We start from the raw sequence: 12,705 nt of genomic DNA, 5'->3' as shown, positions 1-12,705 counted from the left end.
GTACACTGAGGCCCAAAGAGGCTCTTTGGTTAATCCAACCGAAGAGGTTAAATGACTTGCCCAACATCACACGGCTGGTAAATGGCAAGGCTGGGACTTGAGTCTAGGCAGTCTGACCCTAGAGACCCTCGTGCGAGAGTCCACCGCCTCACCTGTGGCGTGTAACTGCTGGAGGGAGCCGACTCCAGGCGCTAAAGGAGCAGAGCGGAGGGGGACCCAGGCCTTCTCAGAGGGGACACCTGAGCTTGGTTCTGAAGGCTGAGGACAACTCAGCCAATGAAGAGGAGGGCGGGGGAGAAAAGGCAAGGGTGGGGACCGTGGGCTGGCTCTCAGGAAGCACCCCGAAGTTCCCTTTTGCTGTCGTGGAGGAGCGTGGAGCAGGGGGAGGTGTGCAGGCGAGGGAGGCAAGGCCTGGGGCAGGAAGGCCTGGCGGGGAAGGGAAATGCCCAGAGGAGCCCAGTGAGGACTGTGCAGAGAGCCAGCATACCTCACCCCCACTCCCCCACGACAGGCTGGCGGGAGATTTGGGCATGGCCAGGGCTAGAGAACGGCACCAAAGCTGGCCCGCCAGCCGTCGCCCTCACAGCGGACACTGGCCTCTCCAAGTCTGCAGAGATTCAAGTTCAATCTGCAAAAGCAGTGGCCAGGGACCAAGGCCCAAAGGGGGCAGGGCAGCGTCAGAGAAGGGAGCAGGGGCCAAGCCTCTGTGTGCCCACAGACAAAGGGAGAGAGCAGGCTGAGAGTGAGGACAGCGTGTGACACCTGGGCCACAGGCCTGGGCAGCAGCCGCCACAGCCCTGGGGATAATGGCTCCTTTTGTCCTCCTCATAAATTCTCCGGAATAGAAAGGATTCCAGGGCCTGCCTCTCCTGCTTGCACAATGCCGGCTGCCCGGGGCCCCACTGTGCGGGCCTGCCTGAGCCTTTGGGGAGCATTCCGGCCTCTCCACTGTCTGTTCCTTCCCCGCGTGCAGGAGCGGGAAGTGCAAGCCGTGCCAGACATCCTGCAGGGGGCTGGGAGTCTGGGCTGGAGGCAGGGCCTGAGCCAGGAACTTTCTTTCACAGCCCAGAGGAAACCAAAGGATCCTGAAGCTCTGAATGCATCTTCATATCTCTGCCGACGCCTCCTAATGCTTGTCCTCCCCTGCTCTAACCCTTCCCACCTCCCCCCACCCCTGTTTTCTTCCACTCTCAGCAGACCACAGGGATTCCAAGCACAGGCTCTGGATTCCTGTTGTCTCCTACCAGTGCCAAATAGAAACACATTCTCACCTCCTTTATTGTAGCTGCTATGTTTCTGTTAATAAAACCTGAGACGATGAGGCACCCTGGCCATCCCTTTATGCGGATGGCTCTCTCTTGCTCACTGTATTCAGCCCAAGAGAATAATATGCCCCTGGTGCTCTGAACATTTGTAGAAGTCATTGCGATTTTCGTTGCGATAAGGCTGGATTCAAATTCTGACATGGGCACTCAGAATGGCAAGCTATTTAACCTCTACGAGCCTCCCTTTCCCTCTGTAGAATGGACATGGTAGCCCCTGCTTCCTAAGACTGATAATGAGAATAAGCGAAAAAATGCATATCACATGCTTAGCTCGGAACACAGCCTTCCAGAAGGTCTCAGTGAGGGTAGACAGCCCAGTGGGTCATTCAGCCTGTCCTTAGTCTTCTCCAAAGACAAGCCACTCACACCCTGTATTCTATATTCAGACCGAGTGCAAAGCTGCTCTTATATTCTCACTGGTGCTGAGGGTAAAGAGAAAGGGGGCTTATAAGCATTTCTTATGTGCCAGGTGTGACCATAAATGACTCCGAGAAACTAGGGGTCTTGTCCGTACCACACAAAGGAAGTGACCAGGAGTTGAACTGGAGTCTGTCCAACCCTCTGCACCATGACACAAGAGAATTTCATGTCTGTGAAAATGACTTCCATGTGCCCCTTGGTACCTTCTCTTCTCCAGGGAAAACATTCCCGAGGTCTCACGGGGACGGTTTTGTGTTCCTCCACCATCTTGGCCTCTCTCCTCTAAGCGTGCTCTAATTTGTCACTGTCTCCCTTCAAAAAATAGCCTTCAGACACAATATTCCTGTTGTCTCCTACCAGTGCCAAATAGAAACACATTCTCACCTCCTTTATTGTAGCTGCTATATTTCTGTTAATAAAACCTGAGACGATGAGGCACCCTGGCCATCCCTTTATGCGGATGGCTCTCTCTTGCTCACTGTATTCAGCCCAAGAGAATAATATGCCCCTGGTGCTCTGAACATTTGTAGAAGTCATTGCGATTTTCATTGCGATAATGGAACCCTTCCCAGCTAGTTTAAGCCATGAAGCATATTTTATTTGGTAGCTCCCAGAATCTCTAGCAGGGCCAAAGATTCCAGCCCAGAAGGAGCACAGCCAGGAACAATTCATGAATTACCCCTGACTGGGCTTCTCCACCAGAGTCATGGCCGCTGTTGACCAAGGCGTCACCACTCTCACATTGCACATGCTGGCGTGGAGCGCTGTCTCCATGACATCTGAGATTTGAGTCTCCTACATGGCGGCAACTCCTTCCACACTTAGTCTCTTCTAACTAAGCCTCCCTGGGCACATGGCAGGGACTGAATGAGCCTCCAAGATGGCTCCAGTGATCCTCACCTCCTTGTGTTTGTGGCTTTGTGTGGTCCCCTCCCACACTTGCTAGGGGCTGATTGGCGTGACCAATAGGATTTTGCAAAAATGACTAGAAGACTTCTGAAACTAGGTCCTAGAAGACATTACAACTTCCAGTCTGTTCTCTTGGAGCACTCACTCTAGGAGAAGCCTGTCGCTAGGTCACGAGGACACTCAAGCAGCACTCTGAATTAGCGAGGAGGTCGCGACGCAAGGAACGAGAGCCGACTGCCGACATCCAGCCCAAATGAGCTGTGCCTGTGAGGGAGTCATCTTAGAAATGGATCCTCCCGGTGGGGGGTGGACAACTGGGCAGCTCAGTCTGTCAAGCATCTGTTTTCGGCTCAGGTCATGATCTCAGAATCCTGGGATCCAGCCCTACATCCGGCTTCCTGCTTGGTGGGAAGTCTGCTGCTGCTTCTTTTTCTTCTGCTCCTCCCCCACATTCATGCTCTCTCTCTCTCAAATAAATAAATAAAATCTTTAAAAAAAAAAAAAAGAAGAAGAAGGAAGAGGAGGAGGAAAAGGAAAAGAAGGAGGAGAAGGAGAGGAAAAAGAAGAAGTAGGAGGAGGAGGAGAAAGATGTGGAGGAAGAGGAGGAGGAGGAAGAGGAGGATGGTGATGGACCCTCCAGCCCCAGACAAGCCTTCAGATGATGCAGTCCTAACCACCATCTTAACTGCAACCTCACGGGGGACCTTGTGCTGGAACCACCCAGCTAAGCTGCTCTCGGACATCCTATCCACAAAAACTACAAGAGCTATAAAATAGTGTTTGATCTATATCGCTTAAGTTTTGGGCCAATTTGTTGTTCCAAAGCAATGGAAAATTAAGGCAATACTCGTAAAGACTTAGAACACCGCCTAGCATGTGGTCGGCATTCCTTCAAGGCTGTGCATGCTTTTATCCTTACTCACCTCTGGGCCACATGTCAGAAGCCACCACCTGGGCAACCTGGAGAGTCTGGAAAAGGGAAAAGGATGCCAATTTCACTTAATCTTCATGGCAACCCTATGACCGGGTCTGTTGGTCTCTTCATTTCACAGATGACAAGAAGCTGAATCACTTGCCGGGGGATCTGAAGACCGAGAGCCAGGATAGGAGCTCTGGCTGTCTGACTCCAGCTCACCATGGCAGCAGGCACCGAGGGAGGCGGGACCTCACTGTTGGGAGTGCCCGACTTTGTGAATTGTCACTTCATGTCTTTGTAAGAATGACATGTGGAAGCTGGGAGATGAGCCGAAGCACAGAAGGGGAGAAGCTGGGAATCACAACTCAATCCCATGAGAGCCGGGAAAAATGCCTTTGACACCAATTTCTTCACCACCACCCCTTGGGCAGAGATGTCGCCAGGACCCACGGTAATTCAGCTGGTAGGATGAATTTGGAGCTGACAACCCCATATCAAAGATTTTTCTGATTGAGGTGCAGGCTGTCTGGGAAATTCCCGGTCCTCCCAGGAAGCCCCCAGGGCTCCTTGTTAGCCTCGCCTGCCTTCCTCATACCACATTTGAGCTGCCAACCCTGGCTGGATCTTGGGGCAGGGGTGCCCTGCCCCCCAACCCAGAGCCAGCCCTGAAGTGAAACTCAAGCCCCCTGCCCCCATTTCTTTGTTGTCTCCCAAACAAAGACGTCAGGCCCTATCATTGCAAGCTTTCTCTTATTAATTGCTGTGGTCTGAAGGATCAAGACAGAAACCTCAGAGAGTTATGGGGAACGAATTCCAGGAATTTATAGCATAGAACAATGGGAAGAATAGGGATTTGAAGACAGAACCACTGTGAGTCAAAGCCTAACAAAATCATGTCATTGCTATGGCCCTGGGCAAGCAACCTAACTTCCCTGGGCCTCAATCATCCCAAATATCGGGAGGCCCCTTGGGGAGGGCAATTTAGCAAAAGCTACCAGAATCTACAGCACATACGCTCCCACCACCAAGAAACTGCCCTACAGGAACACACTCACCTACACTCAAGGGTCATGCACAAAAGTCCATAGTGACACAGACTGTGACAAAAATTTGCAAATTCTCGTTCCTCAGGAAACAAGTAAGCAAATTATGGAGCACCCAGAAGATGGAGTTGCCTGGCAGCTGTCAAAAGAGTGAAGCAGAAACACCGAGATTATGTCAGCAGCTCATTTCTTCTCCAGCAGTTTCCTGCACCGTCCGCCCTTCCCGGCCGCCTTCCTGTCGCGCCAAGATCATGCCTGCTCACTCCCTCTGCCCCCACACCTAGCGGAAACACCTAGCCTCTGGAAACCAGGGGATGTTCCACAAAGACCTGGTGATCTGTGGAATGACACCGAGCTGGGGCCACGCTTTCTGTGAGAAGAAGGCCTTCTGACCTTTCTGGATAAGCCAGTGGCAGAGTGGGGAGGGGACCCCAGGCCCCTCAGCTTCTAGCCCCACACTCCCCTGAGAACTTGGACTCTCCTCATGCTCTTTCTTTATTGCAACAGCCTTAACTGAAGATTCTGCCTCTGTCTCTTCCCCTCCATCTGTCCTCCATGTTGCTGGCAGAATGATCTTCCCAAGGCACAGCAGCTCTCCTCACCCTACTCTGGGCGGTCACAGAGGGAGGTCCTCCGGCACTAGCCCAGCAGACACACACCCCTACCCCAGCCCCATATTATCCCCTGCTGATCGTTTTTAAGAAAAATCCTTTGCTCCAGCCCCCCTCGTGCCAGCCTGAGGCTCTGCCTTTGCCTCTGTGTATACCATTTTCTTCTCCTATAATACGCTCTCCCTTCCCTCACTCTGCTTCCCTTCTAGGACCCTTGCTCCATACCCAACCTCTGACACCCCCTCTGGGAAGACTCCCCAGATCACAGCCTTCCCCGCCATTCCCCTCACCCCTCTGGCGAGGAGTTCCTGGGGCACCATGTACAGGACCGGTACCCCACGGGGCAAGGAGAGTCATCCCTACCGAGTCTCTCTGAGTCCCCACCCCCGTCCCCGGGGACCTGGCATTTCCAAGGCAGCAGGTGCTCAATAACTATGTGAGAAAATGATTAATGAGTAAACCAGAGCAACGGATTACTCCAGGAATAATTTCCAAGCGAATGAAAGAGTAAATGAAAGAACAGCCCCGAATTTATGAAGGAACAATAATGACCAACCCGAGCTTCCCTGGCCACAGGTCTCTCTTCTCCAGACAATTAAAGTCAACAATGTGATGTTCGTCTTGGTAAAGTGACGAGCTAAAGACGTAATTTCCTCAGGATCACATGAGTTCACCCCCAGTAGAGAAGCAGCAGCAGCAGCATGTACAGAAAAGGAAACACAGGTAGCCAGAAAATATGGAACTGTGGTCGACTTCCCTCATGATTTTTTAAAAATGTCATTTAAAATAAGACATAGCTTTTGTTTTTTTCCTGTTAAGTATCTAATGCTTAGGGGGCAGAGAAAGGGAAAACAGGTAGTCTCAAATACTGGTGGTGGGACTGTTACTCTATCTATTGCCTACAGAGGTCAACCACGAAATAACACCTCAAAATTTTTAATCTTTAAATGTGCTGATCCAGGTACCTCGGTGGCTCAGTCGAAGTGTCTGCCTTTGGCTCAGGTCATGATCCCGGGGTCCTGGGATTGAGACCCACATCAGGCTCCCTGCTCAGCAGGGAGACTTCTTCTCCCTCTCCCTCCGCATCTCCCCCTGCCTGCGTTCTCTCTCTCTCTATCTCTCTCTCTCTCTCTCTCTCTCGCTGTCAAATAAATAAACAAAATATTTTTTTTTAATTTTATTTATTTATTTGACAAAGAGTGAGATCACAACTAGGCAGAGAGGCCAGTCTCTCTGAGGGGGAAACAGGTTCCCCGCTGAGCCGAGAGCCCAATGCAGGGCTCGATCCTAGGACCCTGAGATCATGACCTGAGCCAAAAGCAGAGGCTTTAACCCACTGAGCCACCCAGGCGCCCCAATAAACAAAATCTTTAAAGAAAAATTAAATAAATGTGTTTACCCTTTGACCTTGCAATCCCACTTTGAAGAATTAATCCCAGAGAAATAATTGGACAAAAAGATAAAGACTTATGTACAAGAATTTTTATTTCAATATCGTTTGGAAGACTCACAAATGGGAAACAACATAAAAGTCTATCTCCATGGTCTAGTTAAATAGTGTTTCATCCATGCAGTGAAACCATTTGCCAATAGCAGGGATCAGTCTGTAGAGATAGAACACAATTCTCCTATCCTAACCCTAACCTTAACTAAGTGGCAAAAGCAGATGGAAAGTGATATGATCCTTTTTATTGACTGTCCATGTGTATGTTGATTTGTGAGGAGCAGAATTAAGGTAGCCTGTTCGCCAATGGCTGGGATTGTGAGAACTGTTGCTTTTCTATTCTACACACTTGCGTTGTTTTTTGAAAATAATCGCCGATTACTTTTATGGAAAGAAAAGCATTCAGAGAGACCAAGAGACAGGCAGACGCCCTGGCTTGGGTCCTTCTAGCACTGGCCCTGCTTCTTCCTGCTTCTGGCCTCTACTCTCACCATCCAAGGACTCAGCCCCTGGGAAAGGCTGCCCTAGCCCACTTTCTAAAACAATGAAAACAATGGTGCTTCCTACAGAACGGTGTATCTACAGATTGAACTTTGGGCCCCCTTCACAGGCCACGCGGGGGAGTGGAGTATGGGAAGGTCCTAAAGCTTGGGGAGCGGGAGGGGGTGGGAGCTGCACAGGGTGGACCCTTGGGACAGACTTCCTCTTCTGTGGCCTTGCCCAGCTTTGTTCCAAGGTCAAATTGCCTGCAGCTACGGTCCTTGTAACATGCAGGGTTCATCCACAGCCCCAGGGTATGAACTAATAGGGTCTAGGCAGGGTTCCCAATCAACCAGAATAGAGGGAAGGGAAAGGGGCTGTTATTTTAACCCAAAAGCTCCATGGGAAGGAGGAAAAATAGTTAAAATAATATTTGCTAAAATTTCATTATTGTTATGCCTGATTCTGTGTTGATTAAGCGTTGGGGTCAGTGGCTTTGGACAAGAACTTAATCTCTATAAACCTTAGGTTTTTCCATCTAGGAAGTGTTATGGTAACGCCTATCTTTTTGGGTTGCTGTGCAGAATAGATTATGTGGGTAAAATTCTCAATTCAGTGCCTGGAGTACAATAATTGATCAATAAGCAGTCAATGTCACATCATTTCAGTTGCAGCTACACTTTGATCTGTAGAAGGTGACCTGCCTTTTTTACCTCCCCTCCCCCCACCCCACCAGCTGATCCATTTCTGTGGGGAGAGTGGCTGGCACCAGGGGGACCTTCTCTACATGGAGAGGTCAAGGAGGAGATCAAACTCCATGCTAACTGAGGTCTCTGAAAGGAAGTGGAAAGAGAACAGCCAGCTGAGGGATGCCATATAGTCTTGCAGGTAAGTGTTAGGGGTTAACTGTGTCACCTCAAAAGATGTTGAAGTCCTAACCCTCAGTACCTGTGAATGTGACTGTGTTTGCGAACAGGGTCTTAGCAGATGATTCAGTTAAGATGAAATCATTAGAGGAGGCTCTACTCCAATATGACTTACATCCTCATAAAAAAGAGGAATTGGGACACAGAGACAGACACACAGGGAGAACATCATGTGAAGAAGAAGCAGAGATCAGGGTGATGCTTCTGGAAGCCAGACAACACCAAAGATTGCTGGCAACCACCAGAAGCCAGGAGAGAGGGATGGAACAGTCTCCCTCAGCACCCCAAGAAGGAGCCCAGCCTACTGACGTGATCTCAGACTCCCAGCCTCCAGAACTGTGAGACAATCCATTTCTGCTGTTTAGGTTACCCCCACTGTGGTCCTCTGTTACAGCAACCCTAGAAGACTAAACAGGGGGGTCTGGTGAGAGAGGACCTCCGTCTCTTGCCGGCTATGGCACTCTTGACAAGTTACCTCCTCTCACTAAGACTAGTGCCTTTATCTGTTAAGTGGGTGAACTCTAGGGACCACCCCCTGAGGTTGAGTGAGCTACTGCATGGAACACTCCAGACCCAGTCCCTGACACAAAAATGCTCAGCATCTGTCACAAATGTGCAAATTAGTCCCCACCCCGAGGGTCCTGGAGGGTGGGGGAGCTCTTCTCCTTGGAAATTCTGAACTCGTGCGCAGGGCACAGGCCTTTATACAGACTCCCCAGGGACGCCAGGATGGTTCTCTGGATTCCATAGATGCTCAGCAAATACTTCTTACTCAATAAAGTGTCTTCTATCTTAGGATTGTATCAGAGTAAATTCTAGAGCAGGATCTGATGTCTTGCCTCCTCGGTCAGAAGACCTCACCTAAGACAGTCAGTGAACACTGATGGATTAGTATTGAATGAATGGATGAACTTTATGGGGCACATGATTTGGCTCGTAATAGATTGAATCTATGGTGAGTTATGATGTTTCATTAAGAAATAATTGAGGGCACCTGGGTGGCTTTGCTGGTTGAGCCGGACTGCCTTCAGCTCGGGTTATGATCCCAGAGTCCCGGATCAAGTTCCACATTGGGCTCCCTGCTCAGCGGGGGTTCTGCTTCTCCCTCTGACCTTCCCCCTTTCATGAACCTTTGCTCTCTGCCTCTCAAATAGAAAAAAAAAGAAAGAAACAATTGAGCCATTGCCTGCTATTGATCTCAGCATCGTAATAGACTTGAGAAATACAAAGTGATAAGCTAAGAAGTATTAAACATTTACTGTGTCATGCGCCGAGCTCGACACAGATTCTCTGTTGCCTTCCCCAAAACAACATTATGAAGTAACCACAGTTCTTACCTTCATTTTGCCCACGTGGAAAAAGTCACAGCAAGGAAGGACACCACGGTGGCTCCGTTGGTTAAGGGTCTGACCCTTGATCTCAGGTTTTGATCTCAGGGTCATGACTTCAACCCCACTTTGGTGGGCTCCACACTGGGTATGGAGCTGACTTTAAAAAAAAAAAAAAAGTCACCACAAGGAAAGGAGAGTCAGGATTTAAACTCGGGAATTCTGATCCCAGGGTCCACACACTTAACCATTATAGCTCCCTCCCTTCCTCTTACTAAGTATGTGGAACACTGTGAAGCCTCTATAATCTAGAGTCTCTGTGAGAATGGCAGGGGCCTTGGCAAGCCTCTAATCCTAGACCCTGTAAGAAAATGAAGCAGGGAACCAGGGAAGGTGTGTGACTAGCTTTGCAATGAGAACATGACCCACCTAGAACTTGAAGTCAGGTCTCTGGACCCGCAGCCTGGGCTGGTGTGCCTCGGTGGGGTTAGGGACGTTGGCTGTAACTAGTCATTCATCCAAGGCCCTAAGTCTATATCCTACAAATGGGAAGGGAAAGTCAAGGAGGTGCGGGGACACGGACTACTATCCGCAGGGAGGACTTGAGCCGGGAGGGACCATGCAACTGAATGGGCTGCACGTCCATCTGTCCCTCCTCAGGGACTGCCCTCCTGCTGTGCCCACCTCCTCTGACTTTGAATCCTGTCCATCTGTGCCAGGTGCAAATGGGGACCCCTGAGCATAGGGCCCAGGCTTTGCTCTAGGCGATGTGCTGCACGTTATTACTCAGGACATGGGTGTGACCGTGTGTGGGCTCTGATGACGCATCTAGCCCTGCTCCTAAAGGAGACAAAAAGATCCTCATCATGCCCCTTGAAACATGAGGAGGCTGGAGCCAATGACACAGAAGCCCAGATGGCACATCTCAGTACCGGGTTAGAGCACTGATGAACATTCCCCACATTGCATAACATGGTGTGGGTTGTACTTGACCTCTCCCCTTGCCTCCATCCTTTCTCCAGGTGGCTTTATCTTCCTGCAACAGCCCCAGCGTTGTAGCTCTCGGTCAGCGGCTGGCAGTGAGGCTGGTGGACTCTGAGCATAATAACCCGGGACCTGATTCCTCTGAAAACCACTCATGGAGGGTTCTTCCAAAGACCTGGGGTCCTTACAGAATGCTCTAGATATAACAATGGTCTCTTTGGAGTCCAAACAGTTCCTGAGCTCTCATGCAGCTGCCAGCATCTGGGCTTAAGGTGCAGAGGAACACGGCAAGAGCAACTGGTAGATTGAGCTTCCATAGGTCACTTAAAAATCACCCCACGGTTCTCCACTCAACAGCAAGGCAGCACAGCTCTGAGTGGTGGATTTGGTCCACAAATGGTCAGATTGTTGACATACGTCCTTCTGTTTCACATATTGGCCTTCCACCCACAAAAACCCACTTGCAAAGAGAGGTCAGATTCTTGGAACTTATTAATAGAAAGTCTTATCTGTTGGTACTCAAATTCAATCTTTTCTTTACAGGAGGAAACAGGCCCAGAGACAGAAAGCAACTTGTCCAAATTCACACAGCTAGTGTCAGAGGCAGCAGTAGAACCAACAGAAACAGGGAGTCCAGCGAAAGTGGGCACAACCTCTGTTCTAGCTGGACACTGGAAATTTCCCCATTAGGAACTGTTATTATTGTTTTCATAGTATTCGATGGTCCGATTTAGGGATATAAGTAGTAAATGAATACATTAACATCATCATAAAAAAATAGCTTTAAAGACCTATTGTATTTATAAAGACTTTAAAATTTCTCTTTTGTAATTCTTTGTCTTCTCCCCAATCCCATTCCCTCCTGCAGCAGCGCCCGATGATGACAAAGGCCCGTCAAATTTTCCCAGACATTTCCCATGCATTTAGGAATCCATTTAGTATCCCTAGCATGTAATCAGATTTTTAAATATACACTTAAATATTACAAAATGTATTGTAAATTTAGGCATGTTATTTAAAATCTTAATTTAGGGACGCCTGGGTTGCTTATTCGGTCAAGCATCTGACTCTTGGATTCAGCTCAGGTCATGATCTTAGGGTTGTGAGATCCTCAGTGGGGGGTCTGTTTGAGATTCCCTCTCTCTCCCTCTTTCTCTGTCTAAAACAAATAAAATCTTTTTTTTTTAAAGGAAATCTATATATATTTTTAATTTTATATTTATTTATTTGTCAGAGACAGAAGGAGAGAGAGCGAGCGAGCACAGGCAGATAGAGAGGCAGGGAGAGAGGCAGGCAGAAGCAGAGGGAGAAGCAGGCTCCCCACCAAGCAAGGAACCTGATGTGGGACTCGATCCCAGGACCCTGGGATCATGACCTGAGCCAAAGGCAGCCGCTTAACCAACTGAGCCACCCAGGCGTCCCAAATAAAATCTTTTTTTAAAACGTAATGAAATCCGGGGATGCCTGGGTGGCGCAGTCATTTAAGTATCTGCCTTCAGTTCAGGTTATGATTCTGGGTTTCTGGGATCGAGCTCCATGTTGGGCTCCCTGCTCCATGGGGAGTCTGCTTCTCTCTCTCTCCCCTGACCCCTCCCCCTGCTCATGCTTTCATCTCTCTTTTTCTTTCTCTCAAATAAATAAAATCTTCAAAATAATAATAATAATAATATCCCAGTTTATATATCACCCCGCTTTAAATACAAGATCAAATTACACCGTTTGGTTCACTTAACCTTCTACCCTGGAGCCCTTTGCTCAGTCCTGCTAGCACGCTGGCATCTTGGCAGTGGCTCCCTAGGACCCCACTGCATGGATGTACCACCTCATATATTTAGCCATCTGTCTATCCTCAGACATTCAAGTTGTTTCCCATCTTTTTCAATTGTAGTCATAGTCACAACGAACTTCTTTATATACAGATCTCTGGGAGACGAGCCAATGTTTCTGCAGAAGAGGTATCTAGAAGTGAAAAATGTGAGATCATTTGTTTAGAGAAATTCTCCCTTTAAATTGTGACAAGTCACCTAACGTTTTCCAAAGGCTTCTCTTCTAACCTTTGAGGGTCTTCAACAACTATGCATGTAAAGGGAGCCATCACAGCAACCCTGTGGGAAAAAAGCATGGTTCCTACTCTACAAAACTAGACTGCAGCTGAGACTTATTAACTAAAGTCAGCACAGCTGTCCTCATCATGCCGGACTAGCTCTCCTGGGGGATGTCCTTATGGGCTGGCTTACCCCTCTCGTGCAGACCCCTCACCCCAGGGGCGAGCCCTGCCTGGCTGAGGGAAGGGGCATGACTCACCTGGTCCGGTCGCCA

At 49.1% G+C, this 12,705-nt stretch overlaps 1 long non-coding RNA gene across 1 annotated transcript in view; it reads left to right on the top strand.

Annotated features, from left to right (window-relative positions):
- The window catches only part of LOC101685255, a 31,261-nt gene that overhangs the window by 16,774 nt on the left and 1,782 nt on the right, over nucleotides 1–12,705 (top strand). The window contains exon 4 of the long non-coding RNA XR_198807.2: nucleotides 7,885–8,036. This is a non-coding gene — a long non-coding RNA (uncharacterized LOC101685255). The remainder of the gene's footprint in view (nucleotides 1–7,884; nucleotides 8,037–12,705) is intronic.

The sequence above is a fragment of the Mustela putorius genome, unplaced genomic scaffold (genome assembly GCF_011764305.1).
Source record: "Mustela putorius furo isolate JIRA1106 unplaced genomic scaffold, ASM1176430v1.1 tig00000228_pilon_pilon_pilon, whole genome shotgun sequence".
Taxonomy (NCBI): domain Eukaryota; kingdom Metazoa; phylum Chordata; class Mammalia; order Carnivora; family Mustelidae; genus Mustela; species Mustela putorius.
This window is presented reverse-complemented; position numbering and strand designations above follow the sequence as displayed.